The sequence below is a fragment of the Schistocerca gregaria genome, chromosome 3 (genome assembly GCF_023897955.1).
Source record: "Schistocerca gregaria isolate iqSchGreg1 chromosome 3, iqSchGreg1.2, whole genome shotgun sequence".
Lineage (NCBI taxonomy): Eukaryota > Metazoa > Arthropoda > Insecta > Orthoptera > Acrididae > Schistocerca > Schistocerca gregaria.
Window position 1 is genome coordinate 846,040,398 of NC_064922.1, and position 23,754 is coordinate 846,064,151.

The 23,754-nt window shown below is 41.2% G+C and overlaps 1 protein-coding gene across 1 annotated transcript in view; it reads left to right on the forward strand.

Moving 5' to 3' along the window:
- The first annotated feature begins 3,004 nt into the window (after positions 1 to 3,004).
- The window catches only part of LOC126354749 (proton-coupled amino acid transporter-like protein pathetic), a 219,729-nt gene continuing 198,979 nt past the window's right edge, over positions 3,005 to 23,754 (forward strand). Inside the window, exon 1 of the mRNA XM_050004627.1 lies at positions 3,005 to 3,169. The gene's annotated coding sequence lies outside the window, so the exon portion shown is untranslated. The remainder of the gene's footprint in view (positions 3,170 to 23,754) is intronic.

Sequence of the window (23,754 nt, forward strand, 5' to 3'; positions counted from 1 at the left end):
ATATGTATGTAATCTCTATCCCAAACGTTTTTACTGCCTGACTGTCACTAAAAAGGAAGTTGTAACACTGTCTTAGAATAAATGAGGAAAGATAATATAAAAGTAACAATTTTTATTTCTCTTAGAGGTACAGAAGAATTAGGAAAAGGTAGATCATATACAAGAAACATTCAATGAGTAATAAAACACATTTTTTTTCTGAAAGCATGTTGGTTTTATTCAGGATTCCTGTACACCATACTATTACTCACTTTTTGGACTACAAAATCCTGTTTTTCAACGTAATCTTCGTTCAGTAAGATGGCCTTATACCACCTTATTTGGAGGGCTTGTATGCCGGTGTGGTACCACTCTACTGGTCGATGTGAGAGCGAACGTCATGCTGCATCAATAAACCCCCCCATCAGGTTGGTTGGTTGGTTTTTGGGGAAGGAGACCAGACAGTGAGTACATCGGTCTAATCGGATGGGGGAAGGACGGGGAAGGAAGACGGCCGTGCCCTTTTAAAGGAACCATCCCGGCATTTGCCTGGAGCGATTTAGGGAAATCACGGAAAACCTAAATCAGGATGGCCGGACGCGGGATTGAACCGTCGTCCTCCCCCATCGGGAACTTACTGCTTACCGCGGAGTGCATCCTTCATTGTGCCAACAGATGGAATTCGAAAAGTTCGAGGCTGGGGCTGTAGGATGGATGAATAAGTACAGTCCAATGATGACGGACGCGTCGCCCAACGACTCATCATGCTTTTGTTCACTGGCAGGTCTTCGTAGAAATTCTGCAAGCGCCTATGAATATCTGTGATGCTCTAGGTTTCCGCTACAAGAAACTCATTGACAGCTCTCTGCTTGGAAAGCAGCTCCATTACAGACGTCATTTTGCAGTCTACGTATGGCGCTGCCTCCTATCGGAAATTAATGAAACTGTACGTGCTGAAGCGGTAATGTCCGACAACAAATTCCGCATTCTTTCAACCGAAACTCCCCTCGTATATTTTTCCAATCATTTCACCCTGCCAAAGCACGAAACTTCAATTGTTTAAAAGTAATCTCTAAATTTATTTCTAATTTCTAACATTCGTATTTTTTTTACTGACCATTATAAAAGTACTGGGTATCATCCTTATTTTAGATTGATAATTCCACTATCATCTTTTAGTTTTAATGAGTCCAGAAGACATGGCATGGTTTACTGGTAGCACTAAATAGCTTCTGTATATACACTACTGGCCATTAAAATTGCTACACCAAGAAGAAATCCAGATGATAAACGGATATTCATTGGCCAAATATATTATGCTAGAACTGACATTTTCAAGCATTTTGGGTGAAATCAGTACCTAGAACAACCACCTCTGGCCGTAATAACTGCCTTGATAGAGTGGGCATCAAGTCAAACAGAGTTTGGATGGCGTGTACAGGTACAGCTGCCCATGCAGCTTCAACACGATACCACAGTTAATCAAGAGTAGTGACTGGTGTATTGTGACGCGCCAGTTGCTCGGCCACCACTGACCAGACGTTTTCAGTTGGTGAGAGATCTGGAAAATGTGCTGGCCAGGGCAGCAGTCCAACATTTTCTGTATCGAGAAAGGCCCTTACAGGACCTGCAATATGCGGTCGTGCATTATCCTGCTGAAATGAAGGGTTTCGCACGGATCGAATGAAGGGTAGAGCCACGGGTCCTAACACATCTGAAATGTAACGTCCTCTGTTAAAAGAGCCGTCAATGCGAACAAGAGGTGACCGAGACGTGTAATCAATGGCACCCCATACCATCACGCTGGGTGATACGTCAGTATGGCGATGACGAATACACGCTTCCAATGTGCGTTCACCGCGATGTCGCCAAACACGGATGGGACCATCATGGCGCTATAAGCAGAACCTCTATTCACCGAAAAAATGACGTTTTGCCATTCGTGCACCCAGGTTCGTGGTTGAGTACACCATCGCAGGCGCTCCTGCCTGTGATGCAGCGTCAAGGGTAACCGCAGCCATAATCTCCGAGCTGATAGTTCATGCTGCTGCAAACGTCATCGAACTGTTCGTGCAGATGGTTGTTGTCTTGCAAACGTCCCCATCTGTTGACTTAGGGATCGATACGTGGCTGCACGATCCGTTACAGCCATGCGGATAAGATGCCTGTCATCTCGACTGCTAGTGATACGAGGCCGTTGGAATCCAGCACTGCGTTTCGTATTATCCTCCTGAACCCACCGATTCCATATTCTGCTAACAGTCATTGGATCTCGACCGACGCGAGCAGCAATGACGCCATACGGTAAACCGCAATCGCGATAGGCTACAATCCGACCTTTATCAAAGTCGGAAACGCGATGGTACGTATTTCTCCTCCTTACACGAGGCATAACAACAACGTTTCACCAAGCAACGCCGGTCAACTGCTGTTTGTGTATGAGGGAAACTTCCCTCATGTCTACACATTGTAGGTGTCGGCCACCAGCGCCAACCTAGTGTGAATGCTCTGAAAAGCTGATCATTTGCATAACACAGCATCTTATTCCTGTCGATTAAATTTCGCGTCTGTAGCACGTCATCTTCGTGGTGTGGCAGTTTTAATGGCCAGTAGTGTAGCATGTTATCCGGTTGTGTAGACTTCGGTTTTTGGCTGGTTCAAATGGCTCCGAGCACTATGCGACTCAACTTCTGAGGTCATCAGTCTCCTAGAATTTAGAACTAATTAAACCTAACTAACCTAAGGACATCACACACATGCATGCCCGAGGCAGGATTCGAACCTGCGACCGTAGCGGTCGCTCGGCTCCAGACTGTAGCGCCTAGAACCGCACGGCCACTTCGGCCGGTACTTCGGTTTTTAATAAAAAGTGAAAGTGAAATTGAAAGATCAGAGTAGGCTAGTTCTTGAGCCATTTCGAGCAGAACTGTCCCTTGTAGTGTTGCTACACGTGACTTCGCTGCCCCTGAACGGAATCGGGGCAGCCCCGCAACTGGGCTGCGTGCCTCCTGGAGCCACAGGTGTCGGTGACGTCACGAGGGCAGCGGCGCGGCGCCTTGCGGAAGGCCACGGCGGGTCACGTGACTAGCAGGTGGGGGCGGCGCCGCAGACACAGGCAGCGGGCGTCGCGACGCTCGGCGCTCAGTCAGCTGGCAGCGGCGGCGGCGGCGGCACCACGGCGGCGCACCAGGTAGGACGCAAATACCCGGCCGCTGGCGCGTCGCCACACCTCCAGTGTTCCCATTACAACGCCGTCTCCCGGCATTCGCAACCCCGCGAGCCGCCAAACTTACGGCGAAGTGTGCGCCGCGCTGCACATGTTTGACTCACGCTTTAGCAAATTCCTGCTCGGCGGCTGGAATAACTTCTTACTGCTCGGGTTAACAGCTCGTATAATAGTTACTAAGCGATGTTATCTATCCTCTGTTAGGCTCCGTTGATGAAACAAAATTCTAACTCGATCAGACGGTTCCGGCCGCTGTTGTCATTACCAAATAATCAACATGTAAGATTAATAGAGATTATATGAAACGCAAACTGGTAGTAGCAAGAAATGCTGAGGAAAGAAATTTGTTAAGATTAAATTTAAGTTTCAGTTTTAGACAATATTTTGCGAGTGGATTTGTGTAAGGTGTAGCCTTGCACGGAGTTGAAATGTGGACTATATGCAGTACAGACAAGAAAGAGAACAGAAGATTATGAAATGTGGTGATACACACGAACGCTCAAGGCAACATGTGAACGTGGGATAGCAAACAAAAGGGGAACTGAATCGAATTGAGGAGGAAGAAAATTTATGGCACAAGTTAACTGAATGAAGGTCTAGGTTAATAGCACACAACCTGAAGTATCGGGAAACCGACAGTTTGGCAATGAAGAGAAGTGTGGGGAGTCGAAATTGAGAGAGAGAGAGAGAGAGAGAGAGAGAGAGAGAGAGAGAGAGAGAGAGAGAGAGGTTCGCTACTGTAAGCAGGTTCAAGTGGATGTAGGCTGCAGTTGTTATGCTGAGATGTAGAATACGGAGGACGTGGAGGACTGCATCAAACTGGTAATGGGACTAAAGACCACAACATCTCAGAAAAAGGTATGCTCGGACGATGAGTGAACGCTGTGAATTCGTAATTCTGCTTTAATTTCTATTTAAATGCGAAGATATATGTTTAAATTGTGACCGCATATCGTGTCAGCAACGTAGTTTTTTAGTCCCTAGCTGAGTGTACGCTATTTTGACACTTCAAGCAGATCCGTTTTACTGTGCATGGAAGTGTCAGAACACTGCGTACTCTGCAACAGAGGGAAACGAAGACGGGAACATACGCATTTCTCTACAGATGCAGTAGTGATTTGAATTGGAACAAATGGCGTGTCAAACTCACCAGTGTGGGGTATAATTTTATAATAAAGGTTTTATTTGGTTGAAAGTCATCAGGGTCATTAAGAAAAACATTTTAGTAATCTGAGAGAAAATTGTTGTCCGAATTTTCATAGTCAAACGTAGAGGGAAAACGGACAAATGGGATGTGAAATTGAAAAGCATGAGATCTAGTTTAGAAAAAATATGTATAAGTGTTTAAAAGTAATCAAGGTAATTAAGAAAAAGTTATTTATTGATTTGAGGGAAAATTGAAATATTTCGCAAACACCAACTGCTAACTATGTAAATGATGTGTCAACACGTTTATGTCGTCAAGGCTTTGTTATTATGCCCATAAAATGTTACATTGGCGCGATATGCGATATTTAACGGTCAAAAACGCTTCCTTACAATCGAGTACTACATTTAGAACATTTCGAGAGCAGAAGACGCTAGGAAGGCAAATGAGTTGTCAAAAAGTTCATCTCTTCAAGGCGTAGCTACTTTGCGTGAAAAAATATCAATTGGTGTGCTGTTTGATTTTTAAAATGGTTTTCTTCGAATCAAGTACTAAATTTAGGACATAACGATAACAGCAGACACTAGGAAGATAAACGAGGCATCAAAAACTCCATGTTTTCTAGGCCTTGCTATTAGACCCATAAAAAGTTACACAGAAGTGATTATTTAACAGTTAAAATGGTTTCATTCCAATCAGATACTAAATTCTGGTCATTTAGAGAGCATAAGATGCTACGAAAACAAATGCGGTGTCAATAAGCAATAAGATCGTACCTTCTGAACAAAAATAAAAAAAACTGCTGAAAAACAGCGGTGAAATTTTTTGTGACATTGTTTTTCTGAAAATAGAGAAACATTTCACACACATCTTTTGCTGCGCATGATTTAGAACATCATTCCAAATTGGTTCAAATGTTGGTCTAATTAATTGTATTTCTCACTACCAGACAAATCATGGATGACAAAACATTTGGTTGTTTATTTTTCAGACTCCTTTTTTCCTGCGTAAACATAGATTGTATTGTACATGTCGTCTCTGCTCGTGTTTGATAAGACAATATTACGAGGTAATAATATGAGCAGGAAGAAAACTGTTAAATGACACAAATTGACTAAAAGAGATAGGTTAGTAGCACACATCCTAAGCCAACAAACCATAATTTCTTTCGTAATGGTTGGAAGTAGGGAGGGATGAGGAAGGAGGGGAGGGGAGGTATGGATGATCTGAAGAGGGAAACAAAAACTTGAACAGAATAAGCTGGTTCAAATGGAAGTAGGTTTCTGTGGTTATGCGCAGATGAAATGACTTGCGCCGGATAGAGTATCGTTGACAAATCCATGCTAGCACTGATTGTTATTACAAAGGCAAATTCAACAATCGTCGATAGCCAAGTAAAAGCCAGAAACCAGTCGAAGAAAACGGAGCAGACAACATCACCTCTTCCCAGCCATCTGCTATACTTCTGCACCGGAACATAAACAACTTCAGTGACGTTAATACTGACGCCCGTAGGCTTTTACTGACTGCCAAATATCTCTTGGCAGAAGGCCAGTGGCAAGGTTTTATTTCTTTGCATTGTGAGTGCTAGCAAAATAAATGTTGTCTTTACAATTATATTCGTACTAGTGACTGTGCATGTGGAGCATTTGGAGAAAAACTGCTTTATCACAGATTCATTGCACGAACGCGATAACGTTTATAAACTGCAATCACAATCGTATGATTTTCAGGTTCCTCCTTCGAACAATCTCACGATTTCAAATCTATATGTTCACGCTGTTTGGCGGGAGAGTAGTCAAGATAGCACTTTCAATATCCATACGGGAACAGTACCGGTTAGCGTATCAGAAAAAGAAATGTCCAAATTTTTCTTCGCCATCTCTGATTTATCTCAGTATACCTCGATGGTAATTCCTTACTACGTTATATGAGAAGCAAAAAAAAGTCTTAACATTGGAAGATAAAGTTACAGACTGAAATTTCATTAAAATATTTCACCACAATTAAAAACGGCTTCCTTTAAATGATTATCGTTTCAATCGTTTATAATCTCCAGGACACACTTGCACGAATTTCCTGATAACATAACGAGATTCTCTTCCTTGAATTTTTTCGATGTTTCGTCTCAATCCTGTCAGGTAAGGATCCCATACTGCGCAGAACTGCTCTAGAAACGCGCGGAAAAGCGTAGTGTAGACAGTCTCTTTAGTAAATCTGTAGCATCTTCTTTGCCTTCTGCCAATAAAACACAGTCTTCGCTTCGCTTCAACTATAACTTTTTCAGTGTGATGTTCCAACTTAAGTCGATTCTAACTACAGTCACTGCATATTCAGCTGACTCGACAACCTCAAAAATGTTTGACATTTATTGTCAAAGGAATTTTTTTAGTACTCCTGTGGAGTACCTTTTTACAGTTCAGATAGAACTGCCACTTTTCGTAGCATTCAGATACCGTGTCTAATTTATTTTGTAATTCGTATTGATTTTCTTTTGAATTTACGGGACTGTAATTGACGGTATCATCCGCAAATAATCTAAGAAATCTGCTCACGTTATCTCTTAAATCATTTACAAAGATCAAGAACAGAAATAGGCCTATCATAGTTCCTGGGGAACACCAGATGTAACTTAGGTTTTACTGTATGCACTCCCGTCGATTAAACCGTACTGCTATCTTTCTTTCGGGAAATCATGATTGCAGTCGCTTTGCTAAGACTATATTTCGTAGGCATGCAATTTTGTTAGAATCTGCTTGCGAGTACGGTGTGAAAAGGCGTCTGTAAATCAAGGTGTGGTTATTCCATTTGAGATCCTTGGTCGATAAGACTCATTCCTTCGTGGTAATAGAGAGCCAGTTATGTTTCACGAGGACGATATTTTGTGAATCTGCGCTGATTGTGTGTCAACAGCCCGTTTTCTTATAAGAAAAAGGAAAGCAGGAACCGCTGATTATTTGCGCTGATATTGTCTCATATCTATCGAATCACATGTTCATTGAACTCATAACAAGAATTGGGACATATCATCTCATATAAAAAGCGAACTACCGTGGGAACTAATTGCGACGTTTGTTCGCTTTGTTTTATATGCAATGGTTTTAGTAGATAATAATCATTTGAATTACTTGTACGTCGAACCCGTAACAACGGAGATGCGTGGTCTCATATAGCGTGTAAAATTCCTTGAAAATCATTTCCCTGGATATACTGATACCATAATTTGGCTAATTTGGTATGTAGTGGCTTTAATAAGACAACTTAATTTCGTGGCGTTACTCACAGCTCAACTATGTAATATAACAGTACTAATTTTTAGAAGTATCTTTAGGCTGAGAAGTTTTTCGTGCATGTCTCACCTTATCCCGTTTACGTTTTAGCGATGTTTTGATGGCTATTTGTTGCGCAGTTTGTTTTACTGAGAACCATACCGTGTCGGTTTCATGTAAGGCTTTGAAAATTTACAGCGGAAGCTGTATAACAAACGTAGTAAACTTCCATTCCTACCACCGCTTAACCTTAGCCTTGGAGAACATACTGTGCCGCATTTTACTGCGTCAGACAGTGAAAGCACGGTGTGTTCAAAAGCCTATCTGTGATCATAAACTTTATACATTTTCGCCGTAAAGAAGTGAACGAGTTAATCCGATATCAGACTGTAGCCTCGATAGCGTGCACTACATCTAATCAGTGACAACGTCAGGGAACGTATTTGCAAATACTAGATGAATGATTGATTGAATTACTGTGTCTATCCCGTTTTTCAGTGTCTTAGTATCTAGTCTGGTATAGGGCTCTGCTGATTTTTTAAAAACTAATCCTCCATGAAAGATGACTAGTAGAGTTCCGTGAAAATATTGCGAAGTTGATGTAGGGACATCGCGACTGATTCATTATCTTGGAAAAACTCCGTCATTATAGGTACGAGCCGTGGGGATTCCAGTAGTGCACGGAATTCATTATCAGATTCCGTGGGACTATGTGAGGCAAGTTGACTGGTCGTGCAAAATTCTCAGACTACTGATAATGGAGTTTAAAAACGAAATTTGAAGACTAAAAGAAAATGAAAACTGGCAAAAATAACTGTAGAGTTGTATATACACTCTACGGAATTTGCTACTAGTAAGTTCTTCAACTTCTAATTCTAAATCTCGGGTTCATCACTAAAACATTTGAGTTCTGCCGGACAAAAGTGAAACCTTGTAAATATAAAGGTACCTTCACCCTTAGAAATCCGAATGCTGATCTCCTTGAGATTCACCTTCTACAAGATCATTGGGTCAGAAACAATGTAGGCTACCCCGCGTCTGATTGCAGTTGAGAGACATTCTGTGTAATGTGAGTCACGAGCGGATGTTACCCGTAAATCAATTTGATGATTGTTTTGCATTACTTTCCGTTCCTGTCATAGTGACATGATACTTGTTCCGTCTCCAAATAGAAAACGTTTGAATCACTTTCCATGTTTAGCGGCAGGTTTTCGATACATATTAAGAAGAGCTACGAATCCAGAACAGAGACCTGTGACAATTCCTACTTTACAGAAGCCCGTCATATTCGGATCTTTTGCTGTTTGTATACGCTGTAGGAAAACCATCTGCATTCAACTTCACACAGTCGAAATGAGCCATTTACATAGTTTCCCCTCTAATTCCGCGATGTTCAAACTTGTGGGAAGGTGTTGTACACAATCAAATGTTTCTAATCCGCTACATCATTGGAAAAACAAATTCTGAGTGACACTCATGTAGCTCAGGAGAGTTACAACGACTGCGTCTCGGAAAAATACACTGGAGACGTGATGGTATCTTCAGAGAAAATTTTACTCTTTTTGTAAGCTGAGTAATGTAGTTTGATTCTTGTAAAGTTGTTTATATGAAGATTATAACGCGTCCTCTAGAAACACAATGCTTCTTGTGTGAGTTATGTTGTTCACTGTAATATAAGTTATTAAGTTCTTTATAAAAGCAGTCTTATAATTCGCTACTAACGGATAAACTAAAACAAAAATTCATATACTCTTTCTGCCGGCCGCGGTGGCCGTGCGGTTCTAGGCGCTGCAGTCCAAAACCGCGGGACTGCTAAGGTCGCAGGTTCGAATCCTGCCTCAGGCATGGATGTGTGTGATGTCCTTAGGTTAGTAGGTTTCAGTAGTTCTAAGTTCTAGAGGACTGATGACCTAAGATATTAAGTTCCATAGTGCTCAGAGCCATTTGAACCATCTACTCTTACTGCTACTGATGATGTTACATGACACACGGAGGTTTTTCCAGATTTGTAAACGTAACTGATTCCCAACTTATTAGAACTGCCGTCATACAGCCAAGTCAGCGACAACCACAAATAGTTAGGTTTCGAATAATTTGACACCAGCTTCATGACTTCTCATAACTGCATGTTGTGGAAACATATCAACGAAATAACAAACGTATTTCTTATTTTCTTCTTCCTTCTTCAGGAAAGCTCACCATATTTATCCTCCCATGCTTGAACGGCAACTATATTTTGAAGCTTCTGCCTTGAGCAAAACACAGTTTCTTGTTCCCTTTTTACCCTCCGTAGCTTTATTTTGAGCGCGCCTGAATCCCACGCGGGGGACTCGGGTTCGATTTCCGGCGCCTCCAGGGACTTTTTCCTGTTGAGAGGACAGGGGCTGGGGGTACTGAGCCCCGTGAGGCCAACTGTGGAGCTATCTGAGCAGTTGTTCCAAGGTAAAGAAAGCCCACAACGACGGGCGATGTGTTGACCCTATAGCACTTCACATCGCATCCGATGACCCCACGGGCAGAAGATGACATGGCGGTCGGTCGCAGCTAGGGAAAGAACACGGAACTTAAAATATCTTTACCTGATGAGTAGAGCGAAAGAATAAGATATATTTTAGTCAAGGCAAAAAGCTTCGAAAGATATTTATTGGAACATATTTTACGTATTTCCACTTGTCCAGTACAGCGACATAGTTGTCCGGGATACCTCGCTACTGATGAAGAATGAGTTGATCAGTGAAGCAGTGAGAATAATATTTCGTGGTCACACACAGTAATCTTCCAGGTGCCTCTTAAGAAACTAGGTATCCTGATTCACAATATGTACGAATATATACAAAACCGTGATGAAAAGTAATGCTTCCGAGTTTTTTAAGTGATTGCTCCTAAGATATTTTTTTTTTAAAAAGAAACGTTATCATTATTCCACACCTTTATTGTTCATGTACGTATTTGCAGCCCTCTGCAGCTAGAAGGCTCCTAATTGGTGGTGTGTAACGTAACTATGCCGGTGCTTGAGAAACAGCGTGCTGTAGTCGAGTTTCGAATTTAAAGAGTTCGTCCACACGTGGAGCACCCTGTCCTTCAGCATGACACGAGCGCTGCGACGTCTGAAACAAACCAACGCCTTGGACGCGCTGTCATCGACTGTCCTCCCCACAGTGTCGACTTGACCCCATCCGATTTTCATGTGTTTCCAAAACTTAAAAGAAACCTTCGAGGACTTTGCTTTGATAGCGGTGAAGTGGTGGAAGCGCAGGCGAGGTTGCGGCTCCGTCGAGGAAATCAAACATTTTGCAGTGACGGTCTACACAAACCGATATCTCATTGGGAGAAATGTGTTCGTCGCCAGGGTGATTAAGTTGACATGAAGATGTAGAACGTTGATGAAGTTGTTTTGTTTAAGAGGGGTAGGACGTCAAACGGGACTGCTTGGAGCAGGAGAGACACCACAGGAATTTTCAATTTCCACTGTCTATACTTTTAAAAATAAATTCATAAAACTTTGTCACAATGACCAGAAAGGATTCAGGAGTTACCCTTATAATGGTAGAAGTTCAAAAATATAAAAAAATATCTTTTTTTACATTTGTATTTCCCTTTTGTTCACTTACCATTGGCTGCATTTTTTGCTGTAGGTACACTTTTCTTCATAAGTAATAGAGATACTTGTCCATGTACCCGTGGTCAAGGGGTAGCGTCTTTGATTCATGATCAAAACGCCTTCGGTCCCGGGTTCGATCCCCGCCACTGCCGAAGACTTCCGGCATAAGAAGTCAGCCTCATTCTGTCAACGGCCTTGTCAAAGAGGGCGGAGGAGCGGATAGAGGTACAGGGCACTCTGTTGTCCTAGAGGTGGGAAATTGCCCCTAAAGGCGGAAGAATCAGCAATGATGAACGACATGAGGATGCAGAAGGCAATGGAAACCACTGCATTAAAGACACGTAACGTGTATTCACAGGACATGTGGCCTGTAATTGAAGAAGTGTCATGTTGATCTGTCCATTGGCAAAAGATTCCGGAATAGTCCCCCATTAGGATCTCCGGGAAGAGACTGCCAAGGGGGAGGTTACCATGAGAAAAAGATTGAATAATCAACGAAAGGATAATGTCCTACGAGTCGGGGCTTGGAATGTTAGAAGCTTGAACGTGGTAGGGAAACTAGAAAATCTGAAAAGGGAAATGCAAAGGCTCAATATAGATATAGTAGGGGTCAGTGAAGTGAAGTGGAAGGAAGACAAGGATTTCTGGTCAGATTAGTATCGGGTAGTATTAACAGCAGCAGAAAATGGTATAACAGGTGCAGGATTCGTAATGAATAGGAAGGTAGGGCAGAGGGTGTGTTACTATGAACAGTTCAGTGACCGGGTTGTTCTAATCAGAATCGACAGCAGACCAACACCGACAACGATAGCTCAGGTATACATGCCGACGTCGCAAGCTGAAGATGAACAGATAGAGAAAGTGTATGCGGATATTGAAAGGGTAATGCAGTATGTAAAGGGGGACGAAAATCTAATAGTCATGGGCGACTGGAATGAAGTTGTAGGGGAAGGCGTAGAAGAAAAGGTTACAGGAGAATATGGGCTTGGGACAAGGAATGAAAGAGGAGAAACACTAATTGAGTTCTGTAACAAGTTTCAGCTAGTCATAGCGAATACCCTGTTCAAGAATCACAAGAGGAGGAGGTATACTGGGAAAAGGCCGGGAGATACGGGAAGATTTCAATTAGATTACATCATGGTCAGACAGAGATTCCGAAATCAGATACTGGATTGTAAGGCATACCCAGGAGTAGATATAGACTCAGATCACAATATAGTAGTGATGAAGAGTAGGCTGAAGTTCAAGACATTAGTCAGGAAGAATCAATACGCAAAAAAGTGGGATACGGAAGTTCTAAGGAATGACGAGATACGTTTGAAGTTCTCTAACGCAATAGATACAGCAATAAGGAATAGCGCAGTAGGCATTACAGTTGAAGAGGAATGGACATCTCTAAAAAGGGTCATCACAGAAGTTGGGAAGGAAAACATAGGTACAAAGAAGGTAGCTGCGAAGAAACCATGGGTAACAGAAGAAATACTTCAGTTGATTGATGAAAGGAGGAAGTACAAACATGTTCCGGGAAAATCAGGAATACAGAAATACAAGTCGCTGAGGAATGAAATAAATAGGAAGTGCAGGGAAGCTAAGACGAAATGGCTGCAGGAAAAATGCGAAGACATCGAAAAAGATATGATTGTCGGAAGGACAGACTCAGCATACAGGAAAGTCAAAACAACCTTTGGTGGCATTAAAAGCAACGGTTGTAACATTAAGAGTGCAACGGGGATTCCACTGTTAAATGCAGAGTAGAGAGCAGATAGGTGGAAAGAATACATTGAAAGCCTCTATGAGGGTGAAGATTTGTCTGATGTGATAGAAGAAGAAAGAGGAGTCGATTTAGAAGAGATAGGGGATCCAGTATTAGAATCGTAATTTCAAAGAGCTTTGGAGGACTTACGGTCAAATAAGGCAGAAGGGATAGATAACATTCCATCAGAATTTGTAAAATCATTGGGGGAAGTGGCAACAAAACGACTATTCACGTTGGTGTGTAGAATGTATGAGTCTGGCGACATATCATCTGACTTTCGGAAAAGCATCATCTACACAATTCCGAAGACGCCAAGAGCTGACAAGTGCGAGAATTATCGCACAGTCAGCTTAACAGCTCATGCATCGAAACTGCTTACAAGAATAATATACAGAAGAATGGAAAAGAAAATTGAGAATGCGCTAGGTGACGATCAGTTTGGCTTTAGGAAAAGTAAAGGGACGAGAGAGGCAATTCTGACGTTACGGCTAATAATGGAAGCAAGGCTCAAGAAAAATCAAGACACGTTCATAGGGTTTGTCGACCTGGAAGAAGCGTTCGACAATATAAATTCGTGCAAGTTGTTCGAGATTCTGAAAAAAGTAGGAGTAAGCTATAGGGAGAGACGGGTCATATACAATATGTACAACAACCAAGAGGGAATAATAAGAGTAGACGATCAAGAACGAAGTGCTCTTATTAAGAAGGGTGTAAGACAAGGCTGTAGCCTTTCGCCCCTACTCTTAAATCTGTACATCGAGGAAGCAATGATGGAAATAAAGGTTCAGGAGTGGAATTAAAATACAAGGTGAAAGGATGTCAATGATACGATTCGCTGATGACATTGCTATCCTGAGTGAAAGTGAAGAAGAATTAAATGATCTGCTGAACGGAATGAACAGTCTAATGAATACACAGTATGGTTTGAGAGTAAATCGGAGAAATACGAAGGTAATGAAAAGTAGTAGAAATGAGAACAGCGAGAAACTTAACATCAGGATTGACGGTCACGAAGTCAATGAAGTTAAGGAATTCTGCTACCTAGGGAGTAAAATAACCAATGACGGACGGAGGAAGGAGGACATCAAAAGCAGACTCGCTATGGCAAAAAAGGCATTTCTGGCCAATCAAATACCGGCCTTAATTTGAGGAAGAAATTTCTGAGGATGTACGTCTGGAGTACAGCATTGTATAGTAGTGCAACATGGACTGTGGGAAAACCGGAACAGAAGAGAATCGAAGCATTTGAGATGTGGTGCTATAGACGAATGTTGAAAATTAGGTGGACTGATAAGGTAAGGAATGAGGAGGTTCTACGCAGAATCGGAGAGGAAAGGAATATGTGGAAAACACTGATAAGGAGAAGGGACAGGGTGATAGGACATCTGCTAAGACATGAGGGAATGACTTCCATGGTACTAGAGGGAGCTGTAGAGGGCAAAAACTGCAGAGGAAGACAGAGATTGGAATACGTCAAGCAAATAATTGAGGACGTAGGTTGCAAGTGCTACTCTGAGATGAAGAGGTTAGCACAGGAAAGGAATTCGTGGCGGGCCGCATCAAACCAGTCAGTAGACTGATGAAAAAAAAAGGGAGATTCTTCGATGAATTTTGCACAGAATACAAACCATACGTACAGCTGTATGGAACTCTAGAATTTTCTAAATCTATTAAAAACCGAATAAAAATTGAGATAGTTAGCTATAAAAGTTTTTTGAACTTCCACTGCTATGACTGTGAATCCTGAATACTTTCTGGTCATGCTGACAAAGTTTTATGAACTTATTCGTAAAAGTATATACAGTGGAAATTAAAATGTCCAGTGACGTCTCTCCTACTCCAAGACGGCTCGCTTGATGTCCTATCCTCCTTAAAAACCTTTAAGCGTTTTCACATAAAAAAACTCGGAACATTACTTTTCAGGACGGCCTCATGTTAAGTCTATCAGTCGCAACCACAAAAAATCGTTGCTCATTTGACAAATAACGTCTGACAAGTACCAACGTAAATTGTAAATCTATTTGTCTGCCAAGTAACAATGTAAATGTTAAACCTAATTGTCCTAGGCACCTTATTCTACACTACAGACGAATCGTAAGTAGGCACTGTTATTATATATGCTATAGAAGACACAAATTATTTAATGTATTGTTAAGTTCAGTTTCAGTTGCAACATGAGTAGCAACAACTTTTATTAAAAATTAGGCCACTGTGCTATTTTTTATAATAGTCTTCACACAGAAGACATGTTAGTTGACGCTCTCCATGGTGGTCGAAGTCTTTTTATCTGTCTATGGCTACTATAGTCTAGAGTTACTTGAAATTGCTTACTGGATATAAACCTTGGTATCTGACGCCCCTGGCCATCATCAGACAAGCCGGCTGGTGTGGCCGAGCGGTTCTAGGCGCTTCAGTCTGGAACAGCGCGGCCGCTACGGTCACAGGTTCGAGTCCTGCCTCGGGCATGGATGTATGTGATGTCCTTAGGTTAGTTTGGTTTAAGTCGTTCTAAGTTCTAGGGGATTTATGACCTCAGCAGTTAAGTCCCATAGTGCTCAGAGCCATCATCAGACAGTTTAATACTAGGCAGACAGTGCATACATAATCAGAGACAGCTTCTATCTGGACAAAGATTGTTACTACCAAAAATATGTAACCATTTTACCGCTAGATATTCGGTAACACAAATTGCAGTGTTTCAGATTTATATGCCTACAAATAAAGAAATATTCTGTAATTATGCACCGAATGTTTTAAACCCTGAAGATATGAGCTTAAATTCCTAAACCCTGCTGACTCACTAACATAAAGATATTGCTACAAAAGTTATACAGATATAGCTTAAGGTCTGTCAACTATACACAAACTGATAAACTGTCATTAGGCATATTGATTGTCATATTGAAATAGACACAGAGAAGATATAAATAAATAAATTTCAAGTGTATATTCAAAGGTTGTAAGGCTAATACAGTACACCAAGTGGGTACTGACACACGCTACTGAAGGACTGGATGAAAATATGGAGAAACCGCCAGAAATGCACGCTTGATCATAAATGGACCTATAATCCAAGCCTCCAATTTGATCACCAACGAAACCTGTACAATATGCTCAATACGGTGCAACTATCAGTAAAGGGCAGAACAGTGTTTTGTGTAGTTGTGAGTTCACTATCACGGAGCTAAGTGAACTCAGACGTGAGCAAATTGCACTTGTTCGTATACTGCGTGCTTCTGTAACCAAGGGAGCCAAAGTGGTTCTTGTTTCAGGAGGCACACCATCGAAGGTTTACAGCCCATACACGCTAAGCGGAAAGATATTATCAGCTAAGTCACAACGCGGACGAAAATGTGTGTGGAGTGATCGTAGACAAACGGTCCGCTTGATAAAAAGCGACAAAGGGACAATGCAGACAATTTTAGACCTATTTCTATGGCGTCAGTGTTTGCTGAAGTTATTGAAAAGGTTGTGTATGTAATGATAATTTATCAATTTGTATCGCATATTTTGCTGTCAAATGTACAGTTCGGCTTTAGAAGTGGTTTAACAACTGAAAATGCTACATACTCTCTTCTCTTTGAGGTTCTGGATGGATTAAACAAAAGGGTTCGAACGCTAGGCATATTTTTTTATGCAACTAAGTCGCTTGATTGTGTTGATCACAAAATGTTGCTCCAGAAGTTGGACCTTTACAGAATACAGGGAGTAGCTCACAATTGATTCACCTCTTACTTTAATAAAAGACAGCCAAAGGTCTTTATTCACAATGTTGAGAATAGCTGTAATTTGGGGTCCGAGTGGGGCACAGTCAAATGGGGGTACCCCAGGGCTCAGTGCTGGGGCCACCCCTGTTTCTTAATTATATAAATGACATGCTGTCTAGTATTACAGGTAATTCTAAAATATTTCTGTTTGCTGATGACACTAGCTTCGTAGTGATGGATATTGTGTGCAACACTGACTGTGTTTCAAATAGTGCAGTTCATGACAGACATTGATGCATTGTAGAAAATAAACTAACTCTTAATTACAGTAAGACTCAGCTTTTACAGTTTCTAACATACAGTACAACAAAACCTGACATTTTAATTTCGCAGAATGGGCATATGGTTAGTGAAACTGAGTAATTCAAATTTCTAGGTGTTCAGATATATACTAAACTGTCGTAGGAAGCCCACGTTCAGGATCTTCTTCAAAGATTTAATGCTGTCATTTTCAGTATTCTAAAGGTATCTGAAGTAAGCGATAGTTCTACACGAAAATTAGTCTACTTTGGTTATTTTCTTTCGCTTATGTCATATGGAATTACATTTTGGGATGACTCTTCCCATTATGAAAGGATATTTTTGGCTCGGACACGGGCAGTTTGGGCAATAAGTGGAGTAAGTTCGTGAACCTCTTGTCGATCCCTGTTAACTAGTGTGGGTATTCTGACATTGGCCTCTCAATATATACATTCTTTACTATCGTTTCTTGTTAACAGTATCAGCTTATTCCTAAGAATTAGCAGCTACCACTCAGTTAATACTAAGCAGAAATCTAATCTGCATTTGGATCGGACGTCCTTAAATCTTGTGCAGGAAAGGTGTGCAGTATACTGTTGCGTCCATTTTCAATACGATATGACAGGAATTCAAAGATCTTAGCATTAATCCACAAGCTTTCAAATCGAAACTGAAGAATTTCCTTATGGGTCACTTCTCCTACTCTGTCGAGGAGCTCCTAGAAATATTAAGCTGATTCCTACATATTGTTGACTGCGTTTACTCAAACTTATCGCTTGACTTTTTTGGGTTCATAAACATTTTATTTTATCTGTTATTAGTTTCATGTTGTAATTTCATGTACTGACACGTTCCATGGCCCTGGAATTTTGTTCCTCAAGTCGGTCCTACGGAACTAGACGTGTAAATAAATACATAAATATTGAGTAGGATTGTGCCGAAAAATAAGAGGGTGACTGCTGGAAATGTCATCGCAGAATTGAAAGTGACCACTGCGAATCCTGTCAGCACGAAAACAATAAATACGAAGGGAGTTCCACAAGCAGGGAACTGCAGGGCGACCTGGAATTTCTAAATGGCTTATCACTTAGTGGTCATAGCAAGTAAACGTGGAGCTGAAGCCATAAATTCTGGAATATGGTGCAGTGGAAGATAGCTATTTGGTCGGATGAATCTCTCAACGAATAACCCTACTGGTGCCTTTGTATCCAATGACGATGGGCCACCAATAGTATCCACAAGAGTTTAGCCAGCAACGCCTTTTCTTCTACATCATTGCGGGAATATTAGCCTATGACGATTGCCCACCAATGGTAGCCATAAGAATTTTAACCAATACTTCCACTTCTCTAGCACGAACGCGGGAAAACTCCCCTTTATAAGACAACGCGACACTAGTCTCTGACAGTGTCCTAGCAGTAGTGGATACCGGAAGATCGTGAAGAAGATCCTAGCAGAGGGGTCGAAACGTCGATGTTTTTAGAGGAAATATGATGTGCCCAAATAGCCCAGAAGATTTTAACTTCTATGTTTGTGGTGTTTCCCTATTTTTGTCCATCTCCTGTGCGTTACACAGGGTGTTTCCGTAAGAGCGTGCAAAAGTGTACCAGGACATGGAGAATGCTCCACTGAACACTTTGAGGTAGGGAACCTGGGGTCGGAGAAGCAAGGTTTAATGAGGTATGGAAGCAAACTTGTCTTCCGCTTTGTCTAGCATTACTATTTTCTAGCTAATTTACAACTAACACAGTAAGAGTTTACACGTACTGTGCTGTTAATTTACGTGTACACTCTTTATTTCTTGCATGGAAGCTAGGAGGTGGAGCCTGATTAACAGGATGTATTTCCTTGTCGGTGGATTGGAAGAGGAGGCCCTATTCCATGGCCCACGGGGTCACCTGACCTGGATCCCCTTGATTATTTCCAACTTGTGTATGAAGCCCCAGTGCATACGGAGATTGAGCTGGTTGCCAGAATTGTAGCTGCCTGTGATGTGATTCGAAACACACCAACAATACTTGTCAGTGTTCGTCAGTATACTGTTCGCCGATGTCATGTTTGCACTGAGGTTGATGGCCGTCAGTTTCAGCACATTTTGTAGGATACAGTACAAATGGTACGTTCACTGTGTTAAAGACGTCATTTGCAATTAACTGTAAGTAATGTAAATAAAAAGGTACATGATACTGAGATTTTATTCCTTTTATCTCCTTAAGCTGGCTTCTCCAACCCGAGATTCCCTTCCTCAAATTGTTCAATGGAGCATCCTCTATGTCCTGTTAAATTTTTGCACGCTTTTACTGAAACACCCTGTATGAACCTTTATACAGACAGGAGCCGTCTTTGACGAAGCTAGGACTGGCTGTAAGTCTTACCTGATGCTGATCTAGGAAACTGGAAGTCGGTACAGAGTAAATAATGTAGAACGTTAATATTGTATATTTCAATTTTAATACGTCCATGTTCCTCCAACTGCCGAGGCAATATACCATAAATATGATGTACACATGGACTGTCGTATCACGTTTTCCACTTTCCATATAATTTAAACTGAAACCGTACAAACAGTCAATAACTACATTTCAACCAACAAATCATATCTGAGTCATAGCAGACGCGAAAAAAATTGCGAACATGACAACTCCCTATGGACAACTGGTAAATTTTTAGCCCAGCACCGTTGAGTATATCATGCGTTTGTCGAATATTTGCAAAAGTGACACCGCTGCATGACTTCCAGTTCCACTGAACTATAAAATGCGCAGAGTGAACGTGTAGAAAGACCGTATTGTTTTGAGCGACGTCAGCCGGTTTTGTTACCTCTTGACTGTCACGTGCGAACGGCACAGCAAAATTCTTCTCATTTGAAGTACTAACGGAATGCCAACATTGTGTGCCAGGTCTGAGAACCAAAATAGACCTGTGTTGCCGGCCTTCGCTTCTCTCACACCTCGAGGCCGGCAGAGAAATTTTGCAACAGGAAAACGCGAGGACGAATCATGTCCGCGGGATGATCCAAGTGGCAGTAACCACAGTGGGAGGTCTAGGAAGACGAGTTCGTGTTAAGAATGGTGTACGGTACGCTTGGAGTTTATCACCGCTGGTTTGCAGCCTGTGTGTCGAGAAAGCCAGGTAGGATATGGGAGAAAATTTCGGAAGAGGCATAAAAGCGGAACAAGCACCAGTGTTAAAGTTTACAGATGTCACAGCCATTTGGAAAGGATTTAAGGAAGAGTTGCGAGATATGTTGAAATAAATGAACAACATAGTGCGTCCAGAATATGGACAAGGACAAATAAAGGAAAGACGAAGGTGATGAAGATTAGCAGTAAGAAGAATAAACATCTTGCTATCTGATTCATTCGTCGCTTGTTGGTAGAAGAAAGCTCAACACGTTTTTTCTTTCATAACTTAAACAGCCAACATAACAAAATTCATTTCACAATGGAGACTGCCAACAAGCCTATAACTTTCAAAGATCTACACATTGACATCAGTACATAAAAACATTAATAGAAAAACTCAGAACTAAAGGCTCAGTAATAGCGTCTTGCTCAGAACACCCAGTAACACAAAAAATCCACCCTTTCACTCAATGGAGCAACGCCTTTCTTTCTGCTCCCAAGTGCAGAGACGATTTGAAACCGGAGTCAGACAATATAAAATTTATTGTGTTATTGGCTATAACCCAGTCCTAACTGACCACATCTTGCATGGGAAACAAAAATTGAAAATTATACTCATTAAATACGCTTCCTCTGATGTTCCTTCCAATGTTTGCACGTAACGGTATACAGTACCATACCGAGGACAGATTGTATGAAAAACAGTGAAATCTACAACTGTAGGATTTCTTACCATATGGGAAGCGCAACAGCCCAGTGTATTTTCAACATTAAGTATAAGATCCAATTACTAATCAACTATGGTGGTTTACAAAATTACTTGTCATGATTGTGATACATTTCATGCTGGTCACTGGAGCAGAGACATACCATCAGGGTTGGCTGAACATGGACGCAGCTAGACGTTGCAGATTTATGACTCCACATTTGCTGAGCACATACTGAGTGAGGGTCACAACTACCAGCCACTGTTGGAAGACCTGGAAATAATAATAATAATAACAATAATAATAATAATAAAAACATCGAGCCCACAGTCACAATTTAATACTGAATGACCAAGCACAGCTCAGTATTTCCTTTCTTCTAAATTTCACAGTTTTCCAGTGCTTCTCATGCAGTCTGTTGTGTGCCTCAAATTTTCCTGTATTTATTTGTTTTATTGCGATTTCCTATGTAGCCCATAAATTCTGTTGTTACTGTTATCAATTTTATGTTTTACTCTGTTCCTGTATCACCTTCCATACGTCACACATCTTCTAGCTATTCCGTACTACTTTTGTCACTTAATGATATTAATTAATTCGGATTGTAATTTAATTTAAACTAGCTGACAACCCGACATTGCCCAGGTATTCATGTTGACAATTTCCTATTAGAAATGAAAGCAAAAAAAAGAACTGTGTTTTCAGTGCGATATCCCCAACAGTTTCTGTACGCTGGGCGCTGACGTTTGACGTGTCTACAACGCAATTTTGAAAACGTCACTATGGCAACGCTTCTTCATCGCTCTACCGAGAGTTTCAGTTTTAGGATACGACCGTTTACACGACGCAGTCGTGTGCCTAGGGCCCTCGACTTGTGCGTCGATGGGGATGAAATGATGATGCTTAAGACAACACAACACCCAGTCCCTGAGCGAAGAAAATCTCCGATCCCGCCGGGAATCGAACCCGGACTCTTAGGATTGATATTCTCTCGCGCTGACCACTCAGCTACCGGGGCCGCGCAGACGACACAGTTAAAAGCGATCAACAGCTTCAGGGTTTTCTTTAAATTAACTCGACTGTTGGAGTGTCTTGTTAGTAAAAAATAAATATATCAAAGGTTCATGCATGATGTGGGACTTTTTCATGAGTGTCAGTGTTTATGATGTCATTCCTTCTGATCTGTCATACAATGATATGATATTGTAGGTACATTCAGCGGCTTATGTGGATACTGTCCGCAAAATGTATTGTGAATAGAGTTAGTAGCCAACAAACAACAAATTTAAAGGTCATACATGATGCGGCAGTTCGTCACGCATCTCAGTGTTTATGACATATCTTCTAAACTGTGATAGGTAGGTGGTTTAAGCCCACAGCGACTGTTGCATGACAGTATCGGATATGTATACCAAGTTTGGTTGAAATCGATTAAACGGATTAGTAGGAGATGTGGAAAACACAAACACACACACACACACACACACATCTTTTTATACTACGTACGGATTTTTATGAATATACTGTTTCTTCGACTTAAGTGTTAATATTTTTTCTGGTTTGTTATCTTTTATTTACTGTTTAATTTTATCATTTAAAATTGCGTAACTACTGTACTGAAAAAGGTGATATTTAAGGTGACATTTACTCTGTGCTATGTGTAACTTCTTTTTCAATACTTTTCACTAATATTATACCTTCTTTTTTAACCACTGTCAGTTAAAATCTAGTCATAGTCTTGTAAAGAAGAAAACCAGCTAACAAGATAAATTAATGCTGTAGAATATATACAAAATTATGGTTTTCATTTGTAATAACGATTTACTTAACATAGAAATTTGGAAGGACACGGTAAAGGAAAATGAGTGAGAATCATCTTAAGTAGGAAGCCAGATTACGCTGAATGGACAAAGAAAGAAGATATCACAAGCAGATCGGCACAGGTCGACAAATTATTCTTCAATGGATGTGTTCCGACTAGAGTCAAATATTGATACTGAAATGGAAATAGAAATGAGGAACGGAACATCGGAAATACAGAGAAAACGGAACTGGAAGCATTTAAAAAAATGATTATCGAAGAACTTAGAGATTGAAATGGACAGTGAAAGTTTACCACGTCTTGTAAAACTTTAATTGCAAGTTCAAACCAAATTTGAATAATATTTCCTGAACTGCATACCAAATCTTAAAATACAGAAAAATAGATAACGCAATCTGACAAATAAGATTCAAGTACTGTCGTGGTAGAATCTTGGGAAGCACAATGGGGTGTGTTGTGTAAATGATTTCTAACACAGCCAAAATATTACGTATCGAGCCTCCGTAAACGAAGACTACACATGCAATAAATGTGGCCATAAAGGATCGATTTGTGCAGGGCAAATGTACTTGCCATTTGTTACATGTATCACTTCAGTATTACTAAAGAGTGAGCTGTGATGTACCTGAAAGTCACCAAACTATAACTACAAGCTTCGTCTCAGGATTTGCGACACGATGCGTTACCTCACATGACTGTCCGCCCCAACAGCTCTGGTCAGAGTGACGGATTGCCGTCCTAAGGGGCCCGGATTCGATTCCCGGCTGTGTTGGGGTTTTTTGCTGTTTAGGGACTGGGTGTTGTGTTGTCTTCATCATCATTTCATCCCCATCCGACGCACAGGTCGCCCAATGTAGCGTCGAATGAAATAAGACCTGCACCAAGGCGGCCGGACCTTCCCCGTAAGGGGATGACTGGTGAAAAATCTTACGAAAGATAGCAGAGATGCACGCTTCAAAGCGAATAGGTGCGTTAGTCTTAAAACGAAAAACACAAGAAGACGGGGCTTGTTGGGGCCTTGAAGCCACCACGCATCAATATGAATGTACAAAGCCACGTGGCTATGTGGACAGATAAACGATATGGTCTACTGAAAGACGTATACGCAGGAAAAA